This window comes from Berghia stephanieae, chromosome 6, assembly GCF_034508935.2.
Source record: "Berghia stephanieae isolate SIO BIC M18660-M18661 chromosome 6, UCSD_Bste_1.3, whole genome shotgun sequence".
NCBI lineage: Eukaryota > Metazoa > Mollusca > Gastropoda > Nudibranchia > Aeolidiidae > Berghia > Berghia stephanieae.
In genome coordinates, this window is record NC_088365.1 from 46601260 (window position 1) to 46609666 (window position 8407).

At 35.7% G+C, this 8407-nt stretch overlaps 1 protein-coding gene across 1 annotated transcript in view; it reads left to right on the forward strand.

Moving 5' to 3' along the window:
• LOC144975703 (acidic phospholipase A2 PA4-like) overlaps window positions 1-8407 on the forward strand; it is a gene marked incomplete in the record, with an annotated part of 58735 nt that overhangs the window by 49964 nt on the left and 364 nt on the right.

An 8407-nucleotide genomic window follows, 5' to 3' on the forward strand; every position in this document is an offset into this window, starting at 1 on the left:
GGCATAACGCTTTGTCACAATTTGAATTTCAAACATCATATCGACAATATGGGTAAAAAACTAACACAAAGAATGTATATTCTGAGAAAATTAAGATCCTTTAATGTCAGCAAAAAGACTATGCTGCAAATTTACAACACCTTCATTATGAGCGTTATTACATTTGGCATTACAGTATGCATGGGAGATGTGGGGTAAGAAAAAAGTCAAAGATAAATAAACTTATCAAAGAATCCCCCTGGATGGTGTTGAACATTGGCATCAAAAACATCTCATTAAAAAAGCTGTTTCTATCATCAATAACAAAAGCCATGTGCTTCATCAAGAATTTAAAATTTTCCCATCAGGTAGAAGGTATGCCCTCGCACACTGCAGAACCAACAAATACAAAAGGACTTTCGTTCCTTCTGCAATTAAATCAGTAAATGCTTCATAAGTCTGCAAATGTCTTAACAATGTATTACAATCAAGGAGGGGAATGGATAGAGGAAGAAAGAGAGAGAGAGTGAATAGATAGATAGACAGATAGATGGATAGATAAAAATAGACAGATAGATAGATAGATAGATAGATAGATAGATAGATAGATAGATAGATAGATAGATAGATAGATAGATAGATAGATAGATAGATAGATAGATAGATAGATAGATAGATAGACTAGATATGATAGATAGATAGATAGTTGATAATAATAAGTATTGATAGATTATATAGATAGAGAGGGAGAGAAGAGATAAGTAGAAGAGAGAGAGAGAGAAGAGCTGAGCTTTATGAATTTCTACGTTTCTGTTGATGTGTTGATAAATTAAATTAGTGTTTGACACAAATAATTAATCTAAAATGTAACTTTGATGACACAAATCTCATATATATGCAAATTTACTGTATATATTTTTGCATATATATATATATATATATATGTTTTAAGATAATATATATATTATCATATATATAATATAGAGTATATAGTAAATATATAAGTATATGATCTAATAAAATTGCCATCCGAAGTATCGGACAACAACAATTCTTGTACCATGAACTTTATATCTGGTATACATTTAGTGAGAACAATGGTGCAAAAATAACAAGGCCTGAGTGACGTCATCTGCATACTATCTATAATGGTATTAATATTATGTGTAGCTTAGTTTCATATGGGAGAAACAAAATTGAAGTAACTCAGCTCCTTGTAGATGTTTATGGCCGACCGCTTTTTATGAATGGTTCTCACTGAATTCTTGCGTTCGGACTTTAGGCGTTCGGGATTGCATGTGGTTTTGTGTATTGGTGCGTTGTGTCCTGCTGGCGGCTGTTTTGAGCATTTTGGACAAACTCACAGCATCGATAGTTAAACCTCACATACAGAGAAGATAGATAAGAAGGAAGGGCGATAGGGAAAGAGAGAGAGAGAGAGAGAGAGAGAGAGAGAGAGAGAGAGAGAGAGAGAGAGAGAGAGGCGGGGGGCGGGCGGAGAAAGGACATAATTCTTGACCTTAGAAAGGAAGAGGGAGGAAATTTGATGTGAAAATCTCATTGGCTCGATGGCTACTATGTTACTAGTGTGCATCTGTGTGAGTGTGTCTATGTCAATATTGTATTGTTATAAATGTGTAACCAAATGACAAATTGCCACTGTTCGAGGACAATAAAGATATATTATTATTATATTATTATTATTATTATTATTATTATTATTATTATTATTATTATTATTATTATTATTATTTATTATTATTATTATTATTATTATTATTGATTAAAAATTTAAACGCAACTAAAGTGACACGTTTGGCTATAAATTCATTTTTCACTATTTTTTCAGTAGCTACTTACTACACATGATTCCTTGCGTTATCCTTTATAATTTGGCAAACGAATAAAAACACTCCAAGAGAATGAAAGCGGTTTGAGTTCCCACTTCAAAATGGCGGTGTCTTTTGGATACGTGTTAATTTAATGTCAAAAACTGTTGAATGATCAATGATGGTTAGACTCACAACGCAAACAATTCATCACATGTTACACATTCAGTTATTACCGGTTAAGAGCATAATTATTGATGGGAGACAAGATTTATTTGCGTTTAACCGAAACTTGCTTGTGGATTTAAATTCATGGCCCAATTTCTCATAGAAAGAAAAATATTTTTTTTTCTTTAAATACCAATGCGATTTTGTATATACATCGGAACTGGTGTGTACATAAGATCTGCACAAAAAGTACATGACGATTGGAACCATGTATAACAGGTCCAGAAATAACAGGATTCAGATTATAACAGGCCTTATAAAATGTATATATTTTTCTCCCTCTTTGGCTTTAGTAAAATTTACTAGCTAAAACAAGCTTTTAAGCTCCCAATCGGTTGTCACTGGGGCCATGAAACCCAATCAATATCTCCAAATACAATGTGTTAGCCCACATTACGCTCAAGTAAGCCCACAAAACTTCAATGAAAGGAGTAAAGACACTTGGATTTACAGCCCCCCCCCCCCCCTCAAGAGAAGAGGGTCAAACTGGCAAAATCTGCTGGAAAGGTTATATTACCCGCTTTCTGGGATTTCGGTGGCATAATGCACACATAATTGGTGTTACTATCATTTCTGATTGTTATTTTGAGACATTGAATAAATCTTAATGCTCATATATTTAGGGTGGGCCTTGTAACGCATCCATTCTCTATGGACAACGGGGCCCACACACAAGCGGCGTAACCGGAAATGTACTTGGAAGATTATGATTCAACGAATTTTTGCCGTTCGTAAATGGTGGTAAATTTGCAACCAAGGCCGTAAGAATGCTAAATTGAAGATTCAATTAATTGAATTTTTTTTTTAAAGTTTTTTTTTTAGAATTAAATCTGGCAGCACACAATTACGAATGCAAAAAATGACGAGGCTTCATCTAGGGAACGCCATTTTGAAAATCGTAGGAACCAATCAGACATAATACAATATGACCATTGTAATGTCCCTTGGTGGTCATTTTCCTTCCCCACTGATTTGGGAGACTCCTCAGTTCAAGTCTCTGGGGATAACTTTTCATGTTCTCCTTCCAGTACTTGCCAATAAATGCCCATCAAGAATGCGTTTGACCTCACCCCCGCCCCCTCTCTCTCTCCCCCTCTTCACACAAATAATAATAATAATAATATATCTTTATTGTCCTTAAAAAGTGGCAATTTGTCATTTGGTTACATATTTATAATAAAACAATATTGGCATAGACATACTTACACAGATGCACACTAGTAACATAGTAGTCATCGGAAAAAAACAACCCCCAAACAAAGAAACAAACCGGCATCATCATCATCATCATCATCATCATCATCATCATCATCATCATCATCATCATCATCATCTTCATCAACATCATCATCATCATCATCATTATCATCACCATCATCATCATCATCATCATCATCATCATCATCATCATCATCATCATCATCATCATCACAACAACCTTCCTATTATTTTCATTACAATCCTTCACTTTCACCATTCCCCTATAACACCATTCAACATCTTCATCATACTCCATATTATATTATTCCTGTAACAAGCTATGAGAAGGATAGCCTGTGGTCCTCCTCACTCTCTCTCTCTCTCCTCTCTCTCTCTCTCCTTACCCTCTCTATCTCTCTCTCTCTCTCTCTCTCTCTCTGAGTGTTCTTTCACGCCTATGTCAGAAATAGCAATATCTTCATATTATATACATAACATGCAATTTTGTTATAGTAAAGTTTCATAAAATGAGATAATGAGATTTTCACATCAAATTTCCTCCCTCTTCCTTTCTAAGGTCAAGAATTATGTCCTTTCTCCGCCCGCCCCCCGCCTCTCTCTCTCTCTCTCTCTCTCTCTCTCTCTCTCTCTCTCTCTCTTTCCCTATCGCCCTTCCTTCTTATCTATCTTCTCTGTATGTGAGGTTTAACTATCGATGCTGTGAGTTTGTCCAAAATGCTCAAAACAGCCGCCAGCAGGACACAACGCACCAATACACAAAACCACATGCAATCCCGAACGCCTAAAGTCCGAACGCAAGAATTCAGTGAGAACCATTCATAAAAAGCGGTCGGCCATAAACATCTACAAGGAGCTGAGTTACTTCAATTTTGTTTCTCCCATATGAAACTAAGCTACACATAATATTAATACCATTATAGATAGTATGCAGATGACGTCACTCAGGCCTTTGTTATTGTTTTTGCCATCCGCGTTTGTGAGTTGTTCTCACTAAACTGTATTAACCAGACTATAAAAGTTCATGGTTACACAGAATTTGTGTGTTGGTCCGTTATACTTCCGGATGGCAATGTTGTGAACTCCTTGGCCAAGAGCATTCTATCTATACTCTAAATATATTTTGAGTCCTAATCATACTCTCATATTTCATACTGACATGAGTGCGTACACACACACACACACACACACACACACACACACGATGCACATAAACACACCAATGAACAATTTCCCCTTCTCTCTTCCCCTCTCTCTCTCTCTCACTCTTACACACACACACACATATATATATATATATAATATATATATGTATATATATATATATATATATATATATATATATATATATTTATGAGTGTTGGTGGGTACTTGTAGGTACGAAAGAGGAGAGAGAGAGAGAGAGAGGAGAGAAGAGAGAGAGAGAGAGGAGAGTGGAGAGCTGGAGCTTTATGAATTTGTACGTTTCTGTTGATGTGTTGATAATATTAAATAGTGTTTGACACCCAAATAATAATCTAAAATGTAACTTTGATGAGGAAATCTCATTATATGCAAATTTACTGTAACTTTTTTTGCAGTATATATATATTATTATATATATTATATATATATATATATATATTATATATTATATATATATAATGTAAATTTTCACTCACATTTTTTGGCCGAGTCGTCTCGGCCAAAAAAAATGTGAGTAAAAAATTTACATTATATATTAGCTCTAACCACCATTATTCGAGCACTTTCGTACCTACAAGTACCCACCAACACTCATAAATATATATATATATATTTATATATATATATATATATACATATATATATTATTATATATATATATGTGTGTGTGTGTGTTAAGAGTGGAGAGAGAGAGAGAGGGGAAGAGAGAAGGGGAAATTGTTCATTGGTGTGTTTATGTGCATCGTGTGTGTGTGTGTGTGTGTGTGTGTGTGTGTGTACGCACTCATGTCAGTATGAAATATGAGAGTATGATTAGGACTCAAAATATATTTAGAGTATAGATAGAATGCTCTTGGCCAAGGAGTTCACAACATTGCCATCCGGAAGTATAACGGACCAACACACAAATTCTGTGTAACCATGAACTTTTATAGTCTGGTTAATACAGTTTAGTGAGAACAACTCACAAACGCGGATGGCAAAAAACAATAACAAAGGCCTGAGTGACGTCATCTGCATACTATCTATAATGGTATTAATATTATGTGTAGCTTAGTTTACATATGGGAGAAAACAAAATTGAAGTAACTCAGCTCCTTGTAGATGTTTATGGCCGACCGCTTTTTATGAATGGTTCTCACTGAATTCTTGCGTTCGGACTTTAGGCGTTCGGGATTGCATGTGGTTTTGTGTATTGGTGCGTTGTGTCCTGCTGGCGGCTGTTTTGAGCATTTTGGACAAACTCACAGCATCGATAGTTAAACTCCATACAGAGAAGATAGATAAGAAGGAAGGGCGATAGGGAAAGAGAGAGAGAGAGAGAGAGAGAGAGAGAGGAGAGAGAGAGAAGAGAGAGAGGCGGGGGGCGGGCGGAGAAAGGACATAATTCTTGACCTTAGAAAGGAAAAAGGGAGGAAATTTGATGTGAAAATCTCATTATCTCATTTTATGAAACTTTACTATAACAAAATTGCATGTTATGTATATAATATGAAGATATTGCTATTTCTGACATAGGCGTGAAAGAACACTCAGAGAGAGAGAGAGAGAGAGAGAGAGAGAGAGAGAGAGAGAGATAGAGAGGGTAAGGAGAGAGAGAGAGAGGAGAGAGAGAGAGAGTGAGGAGGACCACAGGCTATCCTTCTCATAGCTTGTTACAGGAATAATATAATATGGAGTATGATGAAGATGTTGAATGGTGTTATAGGGGAATGGTGAAAGTGAAGGATTGTAATGAAAATAATAGGAAGGTTGTTGTGATGATGATGATGATGATGATGATGATGATGATGATGATGATGATGATGTGATGAGATGGGATGATAATGATGATGATGATGATGATGTGTTGATGAAGATGATGATGATGATGATGATGATGATGATGATGATGATGATGATGTGAGATGATGATCCCGGTTTGTTTCTTTTTTTGGGGGGGTTGTTTTTTTGATGACTACTATGTTACTGTGTGATCTGTGAAGTATGTCTATGCCAATATTGTTTTATTAAAAATATGTAACCAAATGAAAAATTTGCCACTTTTTAAGGCAAAAAAGATATTTTTTTTTATTATTATTATTATTTGTGTGAGAGGGGGAGAGAGGAGGGGGCGGGGGTGAGGTCAAAGCTTCTTGATGGGCATTTATTGGCAAGTACTGGAAGGAGAACATGAAAGTTATCCCCAGAGACTTGAACTGAGGAGTCTCCCAAATCAGTGGGGAAGGAAAATGACCACCAAGGGACATTACAATGGTCATTTTGTATTATGTTGATTGGTTCCTACGATTTTCAAAATGGCGGTCCCTAGTTTGAAGCCTCGTCATTTTTTGCATTCGTAATTGTGTGCTGCCAGTTTTTAATTCTAAAAAAAAAACTTTAAAAAAAAATTCAATTAATTGAATCTTCAATTTAGCATTCTACGGCCTTGGTTGCAAATTACCACCATTTACGAACGGCAAAAATTCGTTGAATCATAATTCTTCCAAGTACATTTCCGGTTACGCCCGCTTGTGTGTGGGCGCCCGTTGTCCATAGAGAATGGATCCCGTTACAAGGCCCACCCTAAATATATGAGCATTAAGATTTATTCAATGTCTCAAAATAACAATCAAAAATGATAGTAACACCAATTATGTGTGCATTATGCCACCGAAATCCCAGAAAGGGGTAATAAACCTTTCCAGCAGATTTTGCCAGTTTGCCCCTCTTGTTTGAGGGGGGGGGGGGGGGGGTGTAAATCCAAGTGTCTTTACTCCTTTCATTGAAGTTTTGTGGGCTTACTTGAGCGTAATGTGGGCTAACACATTGTATTTGGAGATATTTGATTGGGTTTCATGGCCCCAGTGACAACCGATTGGGGAGCTTAAAAGCTTGTTTTAGCTAGAAAATTTTACTAAAGCCAAAGAGGGAGAAAAATATATACATTTTATAAGGCCTGTTATAATCTGAATCCTGTTATTTCGGACCTGTTATACATGGTTCCAATCGTCATGCACTTTTTGTGCAGATCTTATGTACACAAACCAGTTCCGATGTATATACAAAATCGCATTGGTATTTAAAGAAAAAAAAATATTTTTCTTTCTATGAGAAATTGGGCCATGAATTTAAATCCACAAGCAAGTTTCGGTTAAACGCAAATAAATCTTGTCTCCCATCAATAATTATGCTCTTAACCGGTAATAACTGAATGTGTAACATGTGATGAATTGTTTTGCGTTGTGAGTTTTAACCCTCATTGATCATTCAACAGTTTTTGACATTAAATTAACAACTTTATCCAAAAGACACCGCCATTTTGAAGTGGGAATCAAACCGCTTTCATTCTCTTGGAGTTTTTTTTATTCGTTTGCCAAAATTTTAAAGGATAACGCAAGGAATCATGTGTAGTAAGTAGCTACTGAAAAAATAGTGAAAAATGAATTTATAGCCAAACGTGTCACTTTAGTTGCGTTTAAATTTTTAATCAATAATATAATAATAATAATAATAATTTAAAATATAATAATAATAATAATAATAATAATAATAATAATAATAATAATAATAATAATAATTATATATCTTATTGTCCTCGAACAGTGGCAATTGTCATTTGGTTACACATTTTAAAAATACAATATTGACATAACAACTCACACCGAGCACACTGTAACTTTTGGCCATGAGCCAAAAGAGATTTTCACATCAAATTTCTCCCTCTTCCTTTCTAAGGTCAAAAGAATTTTTGTCCTTTCTCCCCCCCCCCCCCGCCCCCCCCCTCTCTCTCTCTCTCTCTCTCTTCCCTTTCCCCCCCTTTTTCTCTCCTTTCCCTATCGCCCTTCCTTCTTATCTATCTTCTCTGTATTGAGGTTTTAAATACGATGCTGTGAGTTTGTCCAAAAAGCTCAAAAAAGCCGCCAGCAGGACACAACGCCCCCCAATACACAAAAAACCACATGCAATCCCGAACGCCTAAAAAGTCC